Raw genomic sequence first — 23,457 nt, forward strand, 5'->3', positions numbered from 1 at the left:
TGGCCGCAGACTGACAGCAACCAATAACAGCATCAGTACGAGGAAACTGGGCTTCAGGCCTCAGAAGGGTAGGTTCTAGAATATTCCTCCAGTGGACTATAATCCTTGGATACAAGCAACAGATGACAGTCATAAAGACAGCATACATGAAGGCATTTTGCTAACAGAGCCTCTCCTGTTGGCTCTCTGTGGCGAATTAACCGAGCTGGGATCTCACAGCATCTGTTATGGCTGCTTCCCTTTCTCCTCTGGCTGCAGGCAGCTCTGAGTCAACTCCGTGGCCCTGCCTCTGCAGCAGAGGGAGCACGTCACGGTGTGGAGTTTGTGTACATCAATTTCACTTCCTGTCCGTTTTCTCTCTGTGCTGTGTCTGCTTCGCCTGTATTTACCCTTACCTTACTATACTATGTGTATCTTTCAAAGCAATCTTAAACTCTATTTTTAGGATAAGGCTCCCTCATTCTAAAGAGGGAAAAGAAGGAACTCCATTCTCCAGCAGAGTCCTTTGCCGATAAACTGATCCATTCAGTTCTAAAGGAGCTTTCAAAACTCAAGGTCTTGGTTTCTTTGGGAATATCATAAACAGACCAAAAGATCAGCTGCTGTCAAGTCGATTCCAAGCCACCGAGACCCTGTGTATGTCTGAGTAGAACTGTGCTCCATAAGGTTTACAGTGGTTAATTTTTTCGGAAGTAGATGTCCAGGCCTTTCCTCTGAGGCACCTCTAGGTAGACTGGAACCTCCAATCTTTTGGTTAGTAGCCGAGCGTGTTAACTATTTGTGCCACCCAAGGACTCCGCCATAGACAAAAGGTGACAACCTTTACTACCCACCTGGTCTCATGAAAGCCGTGGGGATAAGTGACCCTAAGCACTGAACAGGGGCACGATCTACTAAAAAAGCTACAAAGCACCATACTAGCTAAATTGTTATGAATCAGATGTGATACCAGCTAAGAGGAATTGCTTAAGATATTCTGTACACTTCAAGAAAGGATATATTCTATACCACCACTTACTGCATCCTTGTCTTGATTTATTTGGGTCTTTCAAGGTTTTTGAAACTGATGATTTTATTGTTTAGACATTTATAAAATGGCTCAGGTCAAGAAACAGGGATCCTGGGGGGTCATTTCTAGCCCATTTCCCAGAGCAGCGCTATGAAGGAGGAAAATTTAGTACAAAGCTTTCACAGTGGACTTACCAACTCAACAAGCTTTGACAATGTGACATGTTTCCAAACACCCCTCTGAGGTGAGAAGGCTAAAAGGAGATGGTCTTTTTGATTCTCATGAGTCCAAGTGCTATTACACTCTCACTTTATAAAGAAAACAACTTTAATAATTAAAGAGACTTGCATTTTAACAGAGTTTCTCATCTTAGGTTTACTCACTAATCAATACCGATCAATTCCTAACCCTGATTTGGACAGAGCATAGTCTTCTGACCAGACTGACCCTTTTTTCCCCAAGAGACTTCAACCAAATAAACTTAATGCATTTCTTCAAAACCAGCCACTTAAGCCAAACATGCGCCTTTAGTACACACCTAGCTTAAATACTAATTTTTCATGTGTATTTCTTGAACCACATAATATCAACTCTTCTAGATATCCCCCAAAGATGGTGGCCATCCCTCCCTGTATGTGAATGCTGCTCCTCACACCAAAAGATGCAGTCTACTTCTCCTCCCCTGGAACCTGGGCTGGCCTTGACCGATAAAATCAGGTGGCAACTATGCTATGCCAGCTCCAAGCCTAGCCTTGAAGAGAACTAGCAGCTTCCACTTCCTCCCCCTTGGAAGTGAGCCACCATGTAGGAAGTTCTACTGCCCTGAGACCATGCTGTGAGGAAGCCCAAGGTATCCATAATGAGAGGCCACATAGAGACAGAAAGATGGTGGCCAGCCATCCCAGCTGAGGCACCACAATGTGAGTGAAGAAGCTGTCTCAGACATTGCAGCCTCCGCAGACATCAAGTAAAGCAGAACTACCCAGCTGAGTCTTGGCCAGATTTCAGAATTGAGAAAAATAAGAATTTATTGCCTTAAGTTACTAGGCTTTAGGGTGGTTTGTTACTCAGCAACAGATAAACAAAATAAGATTGTAAGAGACTAGGAACACCTCCAAATTAAAGTACTGAAGAATAATGCTATTTTCATGAAAACAGATTTCAAATGCTAACCACAGTCCAGAGGCAGGGCAGAAGCACTGAGGGGATGTGCCTAGCTGCAATCTGGTATCCTTGTAACCCAATCAATCCCCTAAGAGAGGTCAAGTAAGACAGAGGAAAAATCTGTTGGATCTCCACAGTAGACTACAGCAGCTTCTCTTACTGAAAAGCATTCTACTGATCATTTAAGGCTTCAACATAAATATCACTCCGTCCGTCCGTCCATCCATCCATCCCCCCCACCCTCCTTCCCTTTTATCACTCCATCCAATCCTTTACTGGGTCCCTACTTTCTATCAGACACTGAACTAACAGCTGAAGACGTAAAGTTTAGTAATATGTAGTTGCTGTTCTAACAGAGCTTACAGTCTGACAAAAGAGGAAAGACAAGGAAATAAATTATTACAGTAGGGGTAGGCATAGGATGGTATGAGGGGAGAATAGCGGAGTTAAGTCTGACTGGGAGGAGGAGGGGACATCAGTAAAGAGTGAACTCAGGAAAAAAGTGTTCAAGGGAAATTGTACAGGAAGAATATAAGTTGTATTCAGTACAAAAGGAAAAGAAAATGGGAGATAAACTTACCCTTGGAAAATTAAAAAAAGCAAAAGCAAGACATAATAAATAAGACTAGCTCTTTGCAAAAAGAGAAAAAAAAATAATTTAAACCCTAGAATTAAAAATATTTCCTATGTCAAAGGAAAAAATTCCTAGACTCTAGTTGAAGTTGAATTAAACAACAACGATAAAACCCTATTAGTCTATAGCCTAATCAATGGTTTTAGCTCTCTAGGAAGACAGGGCCTACAGGAAGAACAGGGCTTGCATGACTGGAAAAAGTTTGTCAGTGTCTCTCTACCATTTAAAAGACAAGGCCAGGACCAAACAGGCTGAAACCTACTGGGGGACTATTTCAGCCCCTTGGCACCAATGAAGTAGAGAGCAGTCACCGTTTGATGTGAACCGCTGCCAAGGGCTTCCAACTCATTGCTCTTGCTCTGAACACAGCCTCACCAAGCCTCTTGTTTAGCATGTACTTCCCATTGAGGCTTTCATTCTCACCTTCCAAGTGGGACACGGGGTTTGACTCCCAACCAATGTACCTCGTGCGCAGCCTCCATCCATCCATCAGCGGAGGCCTGTGTGTTGCTATGACGTAAAACAGGTTCCAGTGGAGCTTCCAGGCCAAGTCAGACTAGGAGGAAAAGCCTGAAGATCTATTTTCGAAAATCTACCAATGAAAAGCCTATGGATCACAATAGTCCGAGATGTAGCCAGTTACGGGGATGGCTCATTTTGTTTCTTTCTGCACAGGGCTCCCGTGAGTCAGGGGCCAATTCAAAGACAGCTAACAACAACAGGAAAAAATGCACAGTCAATGAGCGCACTCTTATCTGCTCGTTAATTATAGTCCTCAACGCACATTAATAAAATGGTGTTCTGGCTGCTTCTCTCGTGAGGTTGGCTGCTACACGTCAGACCTCCTAAGCCTGATCAACTCTGGTCATGCTGACCAAATCCAGTCCCTGGACTTGAACAATGGAGATCTAATCCTGGATCTTGTGATCTTATAACTCCCACCCCTGCCACACCACAACCAAAACACCAAACCCATTGCCATCGAGTTGATTCTGACTCACAGTGACCCCTAAAGGACAGAGGAGAACTGCCTTATAGGATTTCCAAAGAGCACCTGGTGGATTCGAACTGCCGACCTTTTGATTAGCAGCCATAGCTCTTAACCACTATGCCACCAGGGCTCCCCCGCCCCACACACAAAGCCCTGCCTAAATTCTTGTCAGCCTTCCACTTTGATTCCATTATCTAAAATTCTCCTGTGAACACATGTCCTTTTCTTCATACTATCACATTGCCAGTTCCTTTGAGGGCAGGAGACAAATCTCTCTATTTGCATCTCTGTGCTAAGTACTCAATAAATGTTTCAAGAATGAATGAATAAAGTGGTCAGTGGAGATAAAAATAGGAACCTATTGCTAACCAGCCATTACTTGCCTATAATTTTTTTTTTTCCTTTTCTATTATTAGAAAAAGTTCTCTAGTCCATTAAGGAAAAGGACAAGGGAAGACTACGGCATAAGTAAACGTTCTATTTTAATTTCTCCGTAAATTTAATGTATTAAAAGTCACATTCCACTAACAGTCTATGCTAAACCGATTCACATTAAATTTCTGTAGTTCTGTCTATCTGGCTTATATCAGAATCCAAATCAATACCGAGAGATTTATCCTCAATGGACAAGAAAGCCCTTCTCAACAGTGAGCTTACATTTTTTTTTTTTTTTTTTACGGGTTTGGTGTTGTTTTCTATCTTTCCATCAGTTAAAATCATACTCCACTAAAGCGTCTGTACTCACATCATGTAAATCAGCATCAGGGGGACGTTCATGGATACCATTACTCCTGTGTTTGGGATAAATTATTGCCATTCTATTCGGAAAGCTGTACATTTGAAAGGGGGAGGAAAAAATATTTCACACCATGAAGTGTGATAGGGACCTGAGAATTAAATCTAAACATAGCTAGCATCTCAGACAACCACTGGGATAGGTATCTCACGGCACAAGACATAATTTAGAAATGAAAGCCCCCGAGTGGCTGTTTTGGGTGCAAGATTTGCACTGTTCACTTTAAAATGGCTAATTTATGTCCTGTGAATTTCACCTCAAAAAAATAATTAAAACAAAAGCCCTCTTGTTGCTCCTACAATAGGGTCTACATTATTTTTGGTCAGTTCAGTTACCTTAGCCTAAACACTAGTAGTCTCCGACACAAAGAAATTTTGATTTCTCTTAGCTTTGTACTCTGCACGAATCTTATCAGGACTTCCACAAAAATTAGAAAAGAGTAATTCAAAGGGAAAATGTACAACTGCTAGAGGAGAAGAAAGGGCTGAAGGCTGCTCCCAAAGGGCTTTTATCCAATGATCCGTACACCTGACAGCCCCAGGTCAATCTTTACCGGACGTTTGTTGTTGCTGTTACAGGAATGAGTTGAAGAAGTGCAGACTTTCACCTGGACCAAATACAAGGAGTAAAATTTACAACCATCTCTAAGTCTACTTCAGAAAAACAAATTTCAAAGAGAGTATATTTTAAAAACTTTTTTTCTCTTGGTTGAAATAATCCTAAAATATGGGATCACTTTTATGGCTATGAGCCATCCATGGAGAGCAACTAAATGTGGGATCCTTGGCCCAGGGGGGCAGGGCGGCAGTCACCTGAACGGGACATACCCAGGTACCACACTTACGCCCCTGGGGGCCAACTCCTGGGGCTTCCTGGCATTTCTGACCCCTCTTCTTCATAAATCCCTGCGTTGCACAATGGTTTGCACTTGATTACTAACCCAAAGGTTGGCAGTTCGAACTCACCCAGCATCATCATAAAAGAAAACCTTGGCGATCTGCTTCCAGAAAGGTTACAGACAAGAAAACCCTATGGAGCAGTTCTACCCTGTAACACATTGGGGCCACCATGAGTCAGAATGGACTCAATGGCAATGGGTTTGGGTTTTCTTCATCAGTTGCTCTATTCCCTGATGGCCTCCAGGAACCTTGTTTTTCCAGCTTTAACTTGAAATGCTTCTCAACTAACTAAATTCCTGACCCTAACCTGGCCAGGGCTATACCTTCCTTCCACCAGTGCCAGCTACCTTGACCCCACTGGAGCTGAGAACACGGAATAGCTCATGTTTCAAACCACAGGATACATCTATCGAATAATTTAATTACGTTCCCTAAGGAAGAATTTGAGAAGTGATATTCGAAAGAGTTTTGAATGAAGAGCCAGGAAACCCCAGTTCTCATCTGAGCTCTGCCTCTAATTAGCTCTGTAATCTTGGGGAACCCTGTAACTTTCCACATCCATACAGTGAAGAGTTTTCTAGGATCTCTGAGTTTCCTTTGTGGTTTAAAAATTGCACAGTTCTGTGAACATGCAATTCTAAGTTTTTCTGTCTCAAATGGTTATCGGAGTGCTATGAATTGCTTTGTTAGAAACAAACAAAAAAATACAAGGTGTCCAGAAAACTTTTTTAGGAAGGAAAACTGTTTTGATTTAAAGTCACATTACCTCAATTTTTCTTTTTTTTTAAAAAGGAATTGTTGGATTAAAAAGAGGGAGAGATTCACTACATAGATTTAACTTAGTACAGGAGTATTAACAAAGACACACTTTTGTGTCATCACGTCTTTCTTTTCTAACCCTCTCAGCCCATATGGCAAGAAGAGTTTTGTAATCATTTTACAGTGGGCATTAAACTAAAATACAACCACCCTCTTAGTTCCTGGTGGAAACTATACATGCACACTGTGTGTTTAAAATGTTATATTCTATAGGATTTTAATTAAAAGACTGAAACAAAAGTCCCACCCTTCCCCTGGGACCATCTGAACAAGGAGCTAAGGAAACATCTCAGAGAAGTGGGTGGGCTGTACCCTGAGCCAGCCTGTGGAGCTGTCCAAGGCTTGTCTCCCCATCTCTACTGTTCAAATGAGCAGCTGGAGTGTCCTCCCTCAGACAGAAAAGCAAACGTCACAGACAGTCCAAAAGGGAGTGTGGGCTTTGCAACAGAAGACATGGGGAGTAGGCGGCAGCATCTCCTCAGGTCTCCTAACTAGAGTAACTGAGGGAAGGCGAGGCCGTAGAGCTCCAGCTGAGGCACCGAAGTTAGAAATGAAGCAGCTTCTCTTCAGCACAACCACAGAAATGGAGGGGGTAAGGGGGAAATTGTCCAGGTACCTAGAGCCTTACTTCTAAAACGGGCAGCCACTCAGGACTGAAGGTGGCTGGAAGTGAGAGAAGAAGAGGCCTGAAGCCCACACTCTGACAACTTTCCAGAGCAGGGAAGCCCACCAGGCCCCACAGACCAACTCCAATCCACCCTTGGGTTAACACGTGGACAAGCTCTGCTTAGCAATCAACCTTGCCCCTGTTTGTAATTTCATAGAAAGCATTCCCATGCTTTGGCTTGTTTTTGTGTTTCTTTTAATTTACTTAGTGAAACTATTCCTTTAAACTTTGAGGGTTGTATGCATATCAGAGAACTAGCATTTATTCTGCCACAGAAGGGCAACTCTTGGAGGTAAGGGCAGCAGAGATGAGGGAAGATCAGGGAAGGGAGGGAAGTGGGGCCATCCAAAAGGCAAACCCCAGGGGGTGTGAGTAAGATGAGCTCTTCAGACTGGTTTTCCTGGGGCCTCATCCATTTCCCTCACTAAATGAATAAACCCCAGGCTGAATTTTTATTGTGTTCAGCTGGGCCAAATGGAGACAGCGTTCACTTTCATGTTCTAAAGTTATCTCAGATTTTGAACTATTCTGTGTTAGATATGCGTGTCCCAACAACACCTTCCTTTCCTCTGCAGGACTGAGCCAAGCCGCGTGGTGCCTCACGTGTCTGTAAGTTATGTCCCTTTGATATCTGCTGGAAACTCCACTTGGTGGCATTTGTCTGTACATCAAAAGTTTTGTATCTAGTGCAATATAAAACATTCTTATTAGACAATCTGGGAACTCTGCTCTGACTTATTGAACACAGCAGTAATGGAACTTTTCCAAATATCTGGCAGGTCCATTTGTTTTAGAGCCTATGACTGACTTTTGAGAGGCTTCGGTACCAAGCTAAGCTGGAAACGAAATTCATACAGGGCGTTCCCCACATCTCACCAAGCAGTTCATGCTTTGGCAGCTGACCCGCTGTGTTCTATTAACATCAGGCTATTCCATTTTCAGGGGAGTAGTTTCCTATAGGGTCACCATGAGTCGGCATTGACTGGACGGCAATGGGTTTGGTTGTTCTTTTGGTTTTTAGTTTCCTGAGGACTGTCTGAGTTTAATTGGCAAATAATTGAGAACATGAACAAACGACAGGACAAGACAAGGGTCTGCAGGAAGGAATTCCTTTTATGTTTCTGGAAGGATTTATTGAAAGGAAAAAAGAAAAAACTCCCAAGGAACTAAGTAATGTTACAAGGGCTGAACCTTGATATGGGCAGAGAAATGTATTATTTCTCACATACTCTGTGAGCCTAAACTCACATGACAAGATTCTACAAACCCACTGCCTTAGAGGGATTCTCTTTACTCTCCAACTGTTCCTCTGTGCAAGTCCCCCAATCTTCCATCCTTGGCTACCTTCCTCTGTTCATTTTGCTTTTTGTTTTTATGCGCTTTTTATTGGTTTTGGTTTTTGCATGCAAACAAATCGTGTCTCCCCCTCTCCCACTCCCTTCGTCTGCCACCTTGGGATATGCTGTTATAATCCCAAAGGCCACCGGCCCCCAAAGACTTTGCCGCCTGTCCATCCCACTACAACACACCCAATTTAGGGCTGTCTCTGTGAAACATGTGGAGCATCCTGGCTGGTATACACACCTTCCCTCTGTGACCCCGCTGCCCTATTCACCACACAGCTGCCAGGCATCTCACAGCTGACCACCTCACTCCTCAGCTCCCATTCTTCCGTGACTCCCCAGCACCACCAGGATGGAAACGTCACAGCCTGACCTTTCATGTCTACTTTTCTAGACCCTCCTTCTGCCCTTGGAGTACTTCTGGAGGACTGGAGTTCTGATTCCCTAAAGAGCCGGTCCCTTCCTTCCTGGCTACAGAGCTGCTCGTATGGACCTCGGTGGCCCCTGCAGCACACGGGCCATGTCAATGAAATTCCTCAAAAACATTTCTGTATTTCCTACTAGACGAGAACCTGGGTCTGTCTCAGACATCTTTGTTTCTCCAATACCCAATACTAACACCTGGCGCAAGATAAATGTTGAGTGAATGGGCAGTAGGGATTTGAAAATGGGGACTGTTCCTGGTTATTTGTGAGATCACTTGAAATTCCAAAGGAGGCAGTATCTCAGCAACTGGGAAGATACCAGGTGGCCTCTGTCACCCTATAATAACCTGTTTCCTAAGATGTTATAGGCATTCACAAGTTCCAGTAGACCTTTCGGTAGTCATTAAAATTTTGTTCCGCTACCTTCTCAAACTCCAGCATTTTCTACTTCCTATTCAAATACAGGAAACCCTGGTGGCGTAGTGGTTAAGTGCTACCGCTGCTAACCAAAGGGTTGGCAGTTCGAATCCGCCAGGCGCTCCTTGGAAACTCTATGGGACAGTTCTACTCTGTCCTATAGGGTCGCTATGAGTCGGAATCGACTCGACGGCAGTGGTTTTTTTGGTTTATTCAAATACAGGAAACTATGACTAAAAAAGTTAAGTGTTCACAACCCTTAATGACTAAATGCATAATTAAGTTCATTTTTAAGATTTGTTTGTCTTTTGTTTTATAAAGAATCCAGTTTCCAATCACTAAGTACCACTGCACAAGTCAGGACAGTGGAGTATTCATTAAACAAGCATGGCCTTGTGGTCATTCAGGGACCAGGTGGCAGGTCCGGCCTCCGGACGGCAAGTGGCTCAGCCTGCTCCACACCAACCTTGTTTTGCAACTAAAAACTGCCATCCTCAAAAATAAAACGATGTTACCTAGCGGGGAGAAAAGAGGCCCTACTAAGCCCCCTAGTCACTCAGCTCCGGCCCTGCCGACTGAAAGACAACGGCGAGAGTGTGCACAGAGCTTTCCTGAGTGGATGGGGGATTGCTGTGGATTTTCACAAATCTAAGAGAATCCAAACATTAGGGCAAACGGTATCCTTGAATTACAGATTACAAATATCAAATATTAGGGATCTTCATCATTTACCAACAGACCCAGATTAGTAATAGCAACCTGGGGCTAAAATCTACAAGTCATACAACTAAATCTTGGGTCTTGCCGCTACCCCAAGTGTCTACCCAAAAAATCAAGTCCGTGTTGTCAAGTCTGACTCATGGAGACCCCACGTGTCACAGACTAGAACTGTGCCATACAGTTTTCTTGGCTGTAATCTTTACAGAAGCAGATCGCCAGGCCTTTGTTCTGTGGCACTGTGAATAGGCTCAAACCTCCAACCTTTTGATCAGTGGTGGAGCACAAATTGCTTGCACTACCCAGGACCACTGAGTGTCTGCAGCACCCACCAGCCTCTGATTTATTTGCTTTACATTCCATTCCATAACATAACCTTGAAGAAGGTGTAAGCAAGCGGACTTTCTTTAGTTTCCTAGCTGTCTATATATGTCTCTGCATGTCTCTCTTTAGAAGGCACACTCCCTCATATGCCACCCACCGCTCATGTCTAAGCCTTCACTTACGCATTGCAGACAAACCCACTGAAATGTCTCTGTGCATTTATTGGTACCACACTGGTCTTGTCAGAGCAGCATTTCAGCATCTTGGAGGCCATCCAAAGTAGAGCAGAGATTGCACTTTGCAGATAAAAGGCTAAGCAAAGGCGAAACGCCCTCTGATCTGAGGACTTCTGACACCAGAAATTCACTGCACCTTCTGACTGCGTCCTCTCTGGAGCTCAGGCACACTCCAGGGCGTTGCTGACTCAGGCTGTACAAACCCACGCAGGATACCATCAGCCACACCCAGCTTCACCAGGCAACCCTGGCAGAAAAGGCGAGATACAGACACCAGAACCTTTCCTAGTGTAGGATATAAAGATTCTGTGCCTGGTCATATATGAAACGAGTAGCCCTGGTGGCACAGTGGTTAAAGTACTCAGCTACTAACTGAAAGATCGGTGGTTTGAACCCACCAGGGCCCTGTGGAAGAAAGATGTGGCAGTCTGCTTCTGTAAGGATTTAGAGCCCTGGAAACCCTCAGGGGTATTTCTACTCTGTCCTACACTGTTGCTGTCAGTCAGGAGAGACTGGATGTCACACAGCAACAAGAAGTATGTTTAACAGCATCTGTTAACTCCGAGGCTACAACCTCAATTTTCTTTTTCTGTGAGGACCTTTGGAAACCCTGGTGGCGTAGTGGTTAAGTGCTACAGCTGCTAACCAAAGGTTGGCAGTTCGAATCTACCAGGCGCTCCTTGGAAACTCTATGGGGCAGTTCTACTCTATCCTATAGGGTCACTATGAGTCGGAATCGACTTGACAGCACTGGGTATAAGGACCTTTTATTTTTGATTTTTCATTTTGTTTTTTTGAGCTTTTTATTGGTTTTGGTTTTTGCATGCAAACAAATCGTGTCTCCTCCTCTCCCGCTTCCTTCGTCTGCCACCTTGGGATACGCTGTTATAATCCCAAAGGCAGCTACTGCCAAGATCCCAAATCCATCCATTTATTCAAAACATAGTAAGCACCCGTTGATGGTGGTGGTGTGTGTCATCGGGTCAATTCCGACCCCTAGTGACCCTATGTGACACAGTAAGACTGCCCTATAGGGTTTTCTAGGCTGTGAGCTAACGGGGGCAGATCACCAGTCTTCCCACATTTCAACATTATGGCAAGAACTTCAGGGAACGCAAAAATAAACTTCCAAAAGCCATGGTTTGTAAGAAAAGAAAGGTTACAGTTTGCTGTTCTCATGGAGATTTTGTTCTTTATTTGGGGAGAAAATATTTTTTTTTTTTTTTATAGTTCTAAACAGTCATAATGAAGAAGGCTATGTGATTGATGCTACAGATAAAACACACACCTCAGAAAGGTCATCCACTCTAGCTTCCTCTGACTGGAGATACCGTCCTTGGTTCAAATCTTTCTCTATTCGTGCCTTCGGTCTTCTTTACTATTCTAAGACACAGACATCAATCATATACATAATGTTGTCCTTCTGTCTCTCATTAACCAGCCCTGGTGGAACAGTGGTTGAGTGCTCAGCTACTAACTGAAAGGTCGGTGGTTCAAATCCACCAGCCACTCCTCAGGAAAAATACGTGGCAGTCTGCTTCTGTAAAGATGACAGTCTTGAAAATCCTATGGGTCAGTTCTACTCTGTCCTATACCGTCGCTATGAATCGGAATCAACTCGAGGGCAATGAGTTTGGTTTGGTTTTTCCCTCTTACCAGTCACAAGTATTATGGTTGTTAGGTGCTGTCGAGTCAGTTCTGACTCACGCGACTGACCCCAGGCACAACAGAACGGAACCCTGCCCGGTCCTGCGCCACCCTCACAATTGCTGCTATGCTTGAGCCCATTGTTGCAGCCACTGTGCCGACCCATCTCGCTGAGGGTCTTCCACTTTTTCGCTGACCCTCTACTTAACCAACCATGGTGTCCTTCTCCAGGGACTGGTCCCTCCTGATAACATGTCCAAAGTGTGTAAGACATAGTCTTGCCATCACTGCCTCTAAGGAGCATTCTGGTTGTCCCTCTTCCAAGATGGCATATTCAATATTCTTCGCCAACATCATGATTCAAAAGCATCGATTTTTCTTTGGTCTTCTTCATTCATTGTAGAGCTTTTGCATGCATATGAGGCGATTGAAAATATCATGCCTTGGGTCAGCCCCGCCTTAGTCTTTAAGGTGACATCTTTGCTTTTTAACACTTTTAAGAGGTCTTTTGCAGCAGATTTGCCCAATGCAATGTGTTGTTTGATTTTTAACTGCTGCTTCCATGGGTCTTGATTATGGATCCAAGTAAAATGAAATCTTTGACAACTTCAATCTTTTCTCCATTTATCATGATGTTGCTTATTGGTCCAATTGTGAGGATTTTTGTTTTCTTTATGTTGAAGTGTAATTCATATTGAAGGCTGTGGCCTTTGATATTCATCAGCTAAGTGTTTCAAGTTCTCTTCATTTTTAGCAAGCAAGGTTGTGTCACCTGCGTATCTCAGGTTGTTAAAGAGTCTTCCTCAAATCCTGATGCCGCATCTTCTTCAGAGTCCAGAATCTCAGATTATATGCTCAGCACACAGATTGAAGAGGTATGGTGAAAGGATGCAACCCTGACGCATACCTTTCCTGACTTTAAACCACACAGTATCCCCTTGGTTTCTTCAAACAACTGCCTCTTGATCTATTTACAGATTCCTCATGAGCACAATTAAGTGTTCTGGAATTCCCATTCTTCACAGTGTTATCCATAATTTGTTACGATCCACACAGACAAATGCCTTTGCATAGTTAATAAAACACAGGTAAACATCCTGCTGGTATTCTCTGCTTTCAGCCAAGATCCATCTGACATCAGCAATGATATCCCTGGTTCCACGTCCTCTTCTGAAACCGGCCTGAATTCTGGCAGTTCCCTGTTGATACACTGCTGCTGCCGCTTTTGAATGATCTTCAGCAAAACGGTACTTGCGTGTGATAAGCAGTCTACATTGATCAAATTCTACCATCTGAAGAACTTTTACCATTCTCTCTTACCTACTTAAAATGTGAGCTAAACGTCATTTTTTGAAAAAAAGAGATTTAAAAAAAAGGGTGTGAAAAGACACGGGGAACTGAAGCATGCAGTGGTGGAATATGGATTCCATCCAATATCCTTTACTCTGTCTGGTAAGAAGGTAAAACTTTAAACTTATTTCATTTATGCAGGCACTATTTTATGTGTGTGTGTTCTAGAGTGTCCAGTTATTTACGTAGGTTATCTCAACTCCCCACTTGATAGTAAGCTTTCCTAAGCATTGAAAGGTGTTTAGGGTCACTACGAGTCAGAACTGACTCAACGCCAACAGGTTTGTTTGGTTTGGTATAGTACGTCTATCAAAAATCATGTTAACACAGTGTCTGCTACAGTGGAGGCAAAAAGCTGCTTCCCTCAGCAGGTTGTCTTGAGGCAGAATGAAATGAATGGCTAAAGTGCTACGTAGACGTAAAAATGAATATGACGATCTTTTGTGTAACTGTTCTAGTGGGAGACACAGAGCTTCCGCTGACTCCCCAGCTACAGAGGGGACCATCACATTGTATTCTGCAGGAATGTCCCAGCCCCCCAACATAACACAGACTGCAACAGGAGCCCTGGTGGCACCTACAGTTAAGTACTCAGCAGATAGCCAAAAGGTTAGTGGTTCAAACCCTCCTACATGCTCCGTGGGAGAAAGACCTGGCAATCCCCCTCCATAAAGATTAAAAAACCAAACCAAACCCATTGCCGTTGAGTCCATTCCAACTCATAACAGGCCCTACAGGACAGAGTAGAACTGCCCCATGGGGTTCCCAAGGGGTGGCTGGTGGATTTGACCTGCTGACCTTTTGGTTAGCAGTTGTAGCACTTAGCCACTGTGTCACCAAGGCTCAGCCTGGAAAACCCTATGGGGCACTTCTACTCAGTTCACACAGGGTCGGTACGAAAACTGACTCGACAGCACGTTCCAACAACAACACAGCATGAATGGTGCCAATCTACAGTTATATGCTTTGGAGTGGGGGTGGGGGACATAGCTACCCATGTGTTTCTACTGAGAATGACCTCCTCTGCCCAGGGACACCGTCCATCTGTGAAGAGGATGGCAGCACCCCCTAGGAGCACATCAGATGACCCTCACCCAGGGACAAGAGGGGTCAGAGCCGGACCACACTCCTATCCTACATGGCTAACGCCTTTATTTAGGAAGGATGGCACAACTACGAACTATTGTTCCTCAGTGTATTTGTGCGTTCGCTAACCTAGAATCTGGCATGTGAGTTGTCTTCGCCCCTGCTAAGCACTCCTCTTCCTTCAGTTAGGAAAACACTGAATTGATGCAGTCCAATGCTGACATTTTTTGAAGCTTGGTGAGCTACAGTTTTAGTTAAACAAATCATCTAAGGAACGAATGAAACATTCAGTGTAATAATAATAACCAAATGTTCCTTATTCACTTCTTTTCCTGGTGCATTTATGAGAAAGAAATGTTGTACCACACAGTGAAACCTGTGAGAGCTGGAAATCGCCAGGACTGCCTTGTTTTTCCAGGTCTCACAAGTCTTCTGCCTTTGACAGCAGTCTTACTACTTTTCTAACACTGGTTTTAGTGGAAAAGAGTTGGGTTTTCCTTCTCTGACAGGTTTCCGCCTTATACAGGTTCCAGTTTTCACAGGTTTTACTGTATATCTTCAAAGGACCTGAGTCTATCTCTAGCTTAGATTGTTGTTGTTAGGTGTCACTGAGTCGGTTCCAACTCATAGTGACCCCATGAACAACAGAACAAAACACTGCCCAGTACTGTGCCATCCCCACAATGGTTGCTATGTTGGAGCCCGCTGTTGCAGCCACTGTGTCAGTCCATCTCGTTGAGGTTCTTCCTCTCTTTTGCTGACCCCTCCTTTACCAAGCATGATGTCCTTCTCCAAGGACTGATCCCTCCTGATAATATGTCCAAAGTACGTGAGACAAAGTCTCACCATCTTTGCTTTGGCTGTACTTCTTCCAAGACAAATTTGTTCGTTCTTCTGACAGTCCATGGTATATTCAATATTCTTCGCCGACACCATGATTCAAAGTTATCAATTCTTCTTCGGTCTTAGATTAGATGTTCAAAACAGCCACTTGCCAAGCTTTACCCATAAATTTGTTTCTTGTATTTGATCTTATATATCAGTAGATCCAGTAGTTGAGCTAAAAGTTTTTACATCTATTAGTTTTCTGAATGTCTATTCAACTATTTCATGCTTTGTTATATGCTAATTCCCCTTACCTATGATCCATCCAGAGGTACTCACTCCATGGGTCATATAACCTAACACAAGTTCCTTCTATGAGATCTTCTTTTGAAGTGCCACTTCCTATGCCCCAAGACTTTTCTACACCCCAGACCAAGCATTTCTGCTCATCCATGTTCAGTCCAACATCCATCTCCAGAGACTCCCTGCCCAGCCACAAGGCCATGGGATTCCATTTTACTACCTCAGGTCCCTCACTCTTGGGCCCAGCAGCTGTCCCCCCCTTGCCACATGATCCTCCTCCTTTGTCTTCTCTCCTCTGTTCCTAGGCTGTTGACGTTCCCAACAAGGCTAAGTGGTTTCACCAAAATCTTAATGGGAAGGATCCTGCTCTTGCTTGGTAATTCACATTTGTTCACACATTCACTCATATTTTCTCTCTCATCCACTCATTCCTACATTATCTTCTGTGAGCTTAGGAAATTATCAGTGAACAGAACTAAGATTCCTGTCCTCGTGTAGTGTACATAAATAAAAAATAAACATAGTAAGTATGTTAGAAGCTGATAAGGGATACGGGGAGGTGAAAACAATTAAAGGAGCCAGGAATGCCTGGGGGAGCAGAGGGGTTGGCTATCAGCAAGAGCCTTGGGAAGCACTTGGGAAAAGGCTTGTGATAGATGGAGTGAAGCTCAGTAAAGAACACAAGGCTGAGCCACAGCCTGAGAAAGGGCCTAAGGCAGAAGACTGCCTGGACTGATGGAGGAACCACAAGGAGGCCAGTGTGGCTGCAGCAGAGAGAGCAAGAGGGAGATGAGTGGGGGAGAAAAGAGGAGAAGGGCAGGTAGTAAGGGGTACACAAGATCGCATGCGGCTTTCCAGGCTAGGGAAGGAAATTCTGAACATGGGAGTGGTGTCATCCGACTTCTATTTTAGGTTAGTTACTCTATCAAGGATAGATTGGAAGAGGACAAGGATCAGGAAGGCCTGATAGGAGGCTCTTGCACTAACCCAGGCTGGCCCAGTACACCTCTAAATTTCTCAATATCAAATCCTCTCCTGCCTCTCCAAGAGGAAGTATCTCTCCTTTCTAGCTTAAACTCTCTCCGAAGACCCTTATTCCGTCCCCCAGACATGCCCCTAGAGAATCTTGCTTTAAAATGCATTCCCGTAACATTGTATCTTCCTACATCTTTAATCTCTTCCTCATTGCTGGATCTTCCTCCTTAGCCCATTCTCAAATTTCCCCAATCCTGAAAAAATCTTTCGGAGACCTTGTTATTGCTCTAAACCAGTTGTTGTTGAGTTGGTTCCAACTCATGGCAACTCCACGTGCATCAGAGTAGAACTGTGCTCCACAGGGTTTTCAATGGCTGATTTTTCAAAAGTAGATCACCAAGTCCTCTTCAAAGGTACTTAAGGGTGGACTCGAACCTCCAACCTTTTGGGTAGCAGCTAAAGACGTTAACCATTTGTGGCACCCAGGGGCTGCTGCTATTGCTTTAAGCCACTATGATTTCTTCTGTCTCCTACCATTTAACTCTAACCTCTGTGCTCCACCCACTCACTTCTTTACCTCTGGCTAGAAACTATCTTCATTGGTAATGATGTCCTCGTTATGGAGTCTGATGGCCTTGTCCTGGATCTCACTCACTGAAGCAGCAGGACGTGACTGCTCCTATCTGCTTCAAACTCCCCTCTCTGGCTTCCATGACCTGCAGTTCCCTGGTTCCTTTCCTTGCTTTCTGCCTCCTCCCATCTCCCTTTGCCCAAAGTGAAGGTGTTCCCCCAGCTTCAACTCCCATGAAGGCAGGATCATGCTCTTGGTCCCTTTGCCTACTGTCTACACTTCTATGGTGAGTCATGACCTCTTTCTTCAACCCGGTGTCACGGACTGAACTATGTCCCCCAAAAATATGTATCAATTTGGCTAGGCCATGATTCCCTGTATTGTGTGCTTGTCCTTCATTTTGTGATTGATGTAATTTTCCTATATGGTGTAAATCCTAATCTCTGCCTGCATTAATGAGGCAAGACTGGATTATGTTGAAGAGGATTAGAGTAGGATGTGATACCCTTGGCTCAAGTCACATCCCTGATCCAATGTAAAGGGAGTTTCCCTGTGCCTGTACCACCTTTTATCATATAAGAGATAAAAGAAAAGGGAAGTGAGCAAAGAGTTGGGACCTCATACCACCATAAAAGCAGCACCAGGAGCTGAGGATCTGCAGTTCCTGCACAGAGAAACCCCTGGTCTAGGGGAAGATTGATGAGAAGGACTTTCCTCCAGAGCCCACAGAGAGAGAAAGCCTTCCCCTGGAGCTGACGCCCTGAATTTGGACTTCTAGCCCCCTAGGCTGTGACAGAATAGATTTCTCTTTGTGGTACTTTTGTTGTAGCAGCACTAGATAACCAAGACAGAATTTGGTACCAGGAGTAGGGTGCTGCACTAACAGATTCCTAAAATGTAGAGGTGGTTTTGAAACTGTGAATGGATAGAGGACTCAGAAGGAAATGGGGAGAACTGTTACACTGGAGACAGCACAGACGGCAAGCAGCAGCAGCCGAGAAATGATAGTGGTGGAGAAGCAGCGGCAGCAGAGAAATGGCATTAGCAGAGCCAGGAGACCAGCACCAGACAGTACTGGAGCCGACCCACAGAGCAAGAGAGCTGAGTACATATGCACAGGAGGCCTCCTGGAGAAGTAGGGTGCCTTCAGGCACTTATTGGTGGAGCTGGGCCTGCCAACTCACAGAGCAAGAAAGCCGAGTGCCTTCCGGCCGAAGTTTACTGGTGGAGTGGAATACCTCCAGGCACTTATTGGTGAAGCTACAGAGCTTTGGAACACTTGCTCCAGCAGGGCAGACACAGGCTGAGAGGCCCCAAGGGCCAAAAGGCCAAGAAACCAAGAAGCAGAAGCTAGAGAGACAAGGAACACAGGGAGCGGAGCTGCCTCAGTCTCAAAAGGTATGGCTACAACCTCTGGGATTTCAAAGGGTGGAGCCATGGTCTCTGGTGTTTCTAAAGGTGGAGTAGGAAAATTGTGCACCTAAAGCCGAGTGAGCAGAACTGCCTCATTTTCAAGCACTTAGAGGGCTGCTAGAAATCCCTGGGTGGCACAAATGGTAAAGCACTCAACGATGACCTGAAAGGTTGGAGGTTCCCATCTGTCCTTTTCAAAAAGAAAACATTTCAAAAGGAAAACCCACCCAGCAGCACCTCGAAAGACAGGTCTGCTTATCTGCTTCCAAAAGGTCACAGCCTTGAAAACCCTATGGAGCAGTTCTACTCTGCACACGTGGGGTCACCACGAGTAAGAAGTGAGTGATTCAAGGACAACCGACAACAAAGAGCTGCTAGTATCTGGATTTCCCACTGATACCTCAAACTTGGGAAACGCTGGTGGTGTAGTGGTTAAGTGCTACGGCTCTTAACCAAAGGGTCGGCAGTTCAAATCTGCCAGGCACTCCTTGGAAACTCTATAGGGCAGTTCTACTCTGTCCTACAGGGTCGCTATGAGTCAGAATCGACTCGACGGCACTGGGTTTGGTTTTTTTTTGGTTTTTTACCTCAAACTTAGCATTACTAGACTAAGCTCCCATGGGACGTGGTTTATGTCATGATACTGATCACATTCTCTGCTTCATTATTAATATTAATACATGGCTGTATCTTTTCCCCTAAGTTCTGGACAATCTTAGAATCTTTACAGTCCCAAGCACTTCACAAAGCTGAGCCTCTTGCACAAAGGAGCATAACTATAAACATAAGCTAAATAAATAAACTCTTCAACTCACCTGATCAGTGCTATCTAGAGGGAAAAAAAGCTTTTCTTTTAAAGGAATGTTTGAAAATAAAGCATCTATCACTGTTTGCTGTAAAAGGCATTATTACTACTTGAACTAGAGTTAAAATTCTCATCTTCTGAAGGTCTGGCCAACGTCAATTGAGAAATATTATTTACCCAGATTTTTCAGGTAGGTCCAACCTTAGACGTGAATTAATATCTCAGAAACCACACTGTTCATGGAAAGTTACATGGTTGGCCGCTGAATTTCAAATGGCAGAAATTTCGAGGAATTTATAAAAAGAACATTTTTCCATAAGAAGCCAAAACGAAAGTATTGAGATTATTTTTTGGCAGCATATAATAAAAGGCAAAGATAAAACACTGTGAAAAAAAATGGTTTCCTTTTGAAAAGGACAGATGGGAAACTAGATAGGGGCTTGCGGGCCCTTTGTAAGTAGCGGGGCTTGGCTTCCTTTTCAGGTCAGCGGTTTGTAGATCATTATTGTCTCATGTAAGTACAAGAGGAAAAATAAAACTCAGGATGTTATTTAAAGGGAGAAGGATTAACCACAGTTTTCCATACAATGCTGAGAACACTCTTAAGATTCTCCTCTATCTAAACATTTTCCAAAAGTGAAATTTTTTTTAGGATTTGCCAATTATAAATAATCTTCACTACGCACTCCCCTCTTCTAAGTTCTCTTGCCAACAGATTTGCTATTGATAACACATCATATATTATCAGTAGAGAGAGTACCTCAGAAATCACTGCTCACCCCGATTTCACACACCACTCTAAGGATGACAGCAGAGTTTCACACATACACAGCACAGAATTCCTATAACGGCATGCTTTTTACTCCTTCCACATAAACGCTGTCCTTTGTTAGTTTACATCAGACACCAAAGTCTATTTTTTATAAAATATTAATGATATCCATAAATTGCCTACCAACATCATTTTTTACTACTTTTTTTAGCCAGCTGCCCTTGAGACAAGTCCAACTCACGGTGACCCCATGTGTGTGAGGGTAAATGGCGCTCCACAGGGTTTTCAATGGCTGCTTTATTGGAAGTAGATTGCCAGGTCTTTCTTTTGAGGCACCTCTGGGTGGACTCAAAGCTTTATCCGTTCAGTTAGCAGCCAAGTGCGTTAACTGTGTGCATCAGCCAGGGACTCCTACTACTTACCGCCTTTTTATACTCTGTCACTTTAGCTGAACCGTGTAACAAGCCAGAATACAAGGACCCTAAAGGCCTGATGCGGATTCAATGGATACGCTGCAACAGCTAAGAATGTCATCACCAAAACCACCTGCTAAAGGCCTTGCACTTGAAGGAGAATCATGATTTGGTATCAATGGCCAGGCCCCACCCAGAGTTCCATGACTGACAGGAAAGGTACAAGTCCTGGGCATTACGTTCAGTGGTGCAGGGATGTGTTATTTCTGAACTGACAAGTCCACTTACATTTCCTGATCTAAAGAAAGGTCATCCATCACCTGTCTCACTGCCTGTTAAAGCCTACCCACGATTTTGCACATGGAGAAGTAAAATTTCAGGCTTATGTCAAGTGAGCGTAAAGTCACATAACTTTAAGAATAAAGGTGCTATGACCACCATAGAAAGTACACTGTGTGTAAGACTCTGTTTCACCTGAATTTTTCTATTTCAGAAATTACCTAATTTCCACCAAACCAAAACACTGATCCACCAATCAGTTTTACAAATATAGCAACAAGCTCAGTGTACGTGACCTAACCTGGCAGGAGACGGCATATAGAAGGAAACAAACAATAGCACCCAGACTTAACTGAGGCCATCACATTTCCTGCGATGGGAATCCAAATTCCTGAAAACAGAAAACACTTGCTCCTTCATCCTTGGCCAACAAAATGCCGGCAAGTTCTTTGCCTTCACTAGAATATGTGTGCCTAGTATCACCGGTTGAGGTAGTTACAGGCGAGAGGGACAGAGGGCCTTCCTCAATGCTTCAGTCACCTGATTCCACCACTGCTTAAAACACCCAGGTTCCTTGCTCCTGGGATAAAAGATGATACGAAATTAATTGTATCTTGTTTCTTTGGTTTGTTTTTCTAAAGCAAATTTATCTTAGGCCTACAAATAAAAACTCTGCATTCTAGGTTGTAAAATTCAAAATAACTTTATTAGCTTAATTAATACCAGGAAGAACGCATATTGCATGCTCAAAGAAACTTGAGATACCCTTTAGCTTCCTCAGAGCACACTTCAGGAAAAATACGTCCCCGTAATACAATTCGCGGTCATCCGATTTTACTGCTCATGCCGGTAAACGCGTAGCCAAAATCCCAGGCCAGCCCTGAGTCCCCGTTAATCTCTCCCTCAGCTGTGTGCTTATCTGCATAACGAGGTTCTCGGAGCACGGCATTTTTGGGCACGATGTCAAACTTTGCCAGAGAAACATACTTTGTAGCAACATCACACTACTGGTCAGTTTCCTTCCCAGGACATTTTTTTTTTTCCCCAGAAGAGAATTAAATCATCGTTTTTCTGTACATGTATCTCTAACAAGTTAGAAAGGGTAAACGTTTGTGAAAATTCTCACTTCTATTTTAAACTGGAGTCTCTTAAATTTGGTAGGATAAAAAGCTTCAAAGGTTATAATTTAACATGGAAGCTTTTAAAGACAATTGTGTACACACAGCACTGAAAGAAACTGAACATAGTAGGCTGTGTTCTGGGGAGTGAGATTAGAGAGAGGGTGGAGGGGAGGCTTTTGATGTCAATTACTTCAGTATTTCTTGTTTGTTTTTTTACAAGTATGTAGTATTTTTTTAAATTAAACAACAAAGGATCAATTAAGCTTTAAAAATAAGACAGCTTAGTTCACAGAAAATAGGTCTGTTTTCCAGGGCTTGGGTGGTAACAGCATCAGGTAGAGAAACGTACAGGTAAGAACATCCACTTAGAGGAGAATGCACAATCCAGATTAGGTCCCAGGATAGCAAGGGAAGTAGCCAGAACTTCCTAAGACACCTAGGTGACTCTGGGTAGCCAGGTATCTTAGCCATCTAGCACTGCTGTAACAGAAATACCACGAGTGGATGGTTTTAACAAACAGAAGTTTATTCTCTCACAGTCTAGGAGGCCAGAAGTCCAAATTCAGGGCATCAGCTCCAGGGGAAGCCTTTCACTGTTGGCTCTGGAGGAGAGTCCTGGTTATCAATCTTCCCCTGGACGCGGAGCTTCTCCACGGAGGAAGCCCGGGGCCAAAGGATACACTCTGCTCCCAGTGCTGCTTTCTTGGTGGTATGTGGTCCCCCCATCTCTCTAGTCACCTCTCTCTTCTATATCTCAAAACAGATTGGCTGAAGACAAAACCTAATATTGTAGATTGAGTCCTGCCTCATTAGCATAACTGCCTCCTAACCCACCTCATTGATATCACAGAGGTAGGATTTGCAACACAGCGGAAAATCACATCAGATGACAAAATGGTGGACGATCACGCAATACCTGGCATCAGGGCCTAGCAAAATTGATACACGTATTTTTGGGGGACACAATTCAATCCCATGACACCAGGTATCTGACGAAACTGGGCTTCCTGGGGGAAGACTATTATTCCCGCTTCTCAAGAGCCTCAAAGCCTCTTGCGGGTCAACTAGCCATAGGTCCCAACCTGAAGGACTTCGAGCATCCTCTCTGGAGAGCAGCTCTCAGCAGCACCTGTGTTAAGTCTGCTGCTGGCTACTTCAAGAAATAGCTCTTTTGGGAAACTATTCACATGCACCTATCATTGTTAGAGGGGCAGACTTCAGGAAGTTCCCAGTTAGCCCCTAACCCCACCTCTCCAAGCCCAGATAGGTCAGGGCCTCTCTGATGGCACAGTCTCCCCAAGTATCATCCTAAAAGAATACATTACAAAATACTCCACTTCTCCCAGGCAATGCCATCTTTAAGACTCTAAGGCATTTGGCAAAAAATCTAAATTCCTCTTTAAATGAATCTCATAAGACATAGGAGGTAGTTTTGCCCAGTAAATCAGCCCGGGGC

The 23,457-nt window shown here is 43.9% G+C and overlaps 1 protein-coding gene across 15 annotated transcripts in view; it reads right to left on the bottom strand.

The window, feature by feature from the left end:
* DOCK9 (dedicator of cytokinesis 9) overlaps positions 1-23,457 on the bottom strand; it is a 336,790-nt gene that overhangs the window by 164,360 nt on the left and 148,973 nt on the right. The gene's annotated exons all lie outside the window — the stretch shown is intronic.

This window comes from Elephas maximus, chromosome 14 (genome assembly GCF_024166365.1).
Source record: "Elephas maximus indicus isolate mEleMax1 chromosome 14, mEleMax1 primary haplotype, whole genome shotgun sequence".
Classification (NCBI taxonomy): domain Eukaryota; kingdom Metazoa; phylum Chordata; class Mammalia; order Proboscidea; family Elephantidae; genus Elephas; species Elephas maximus.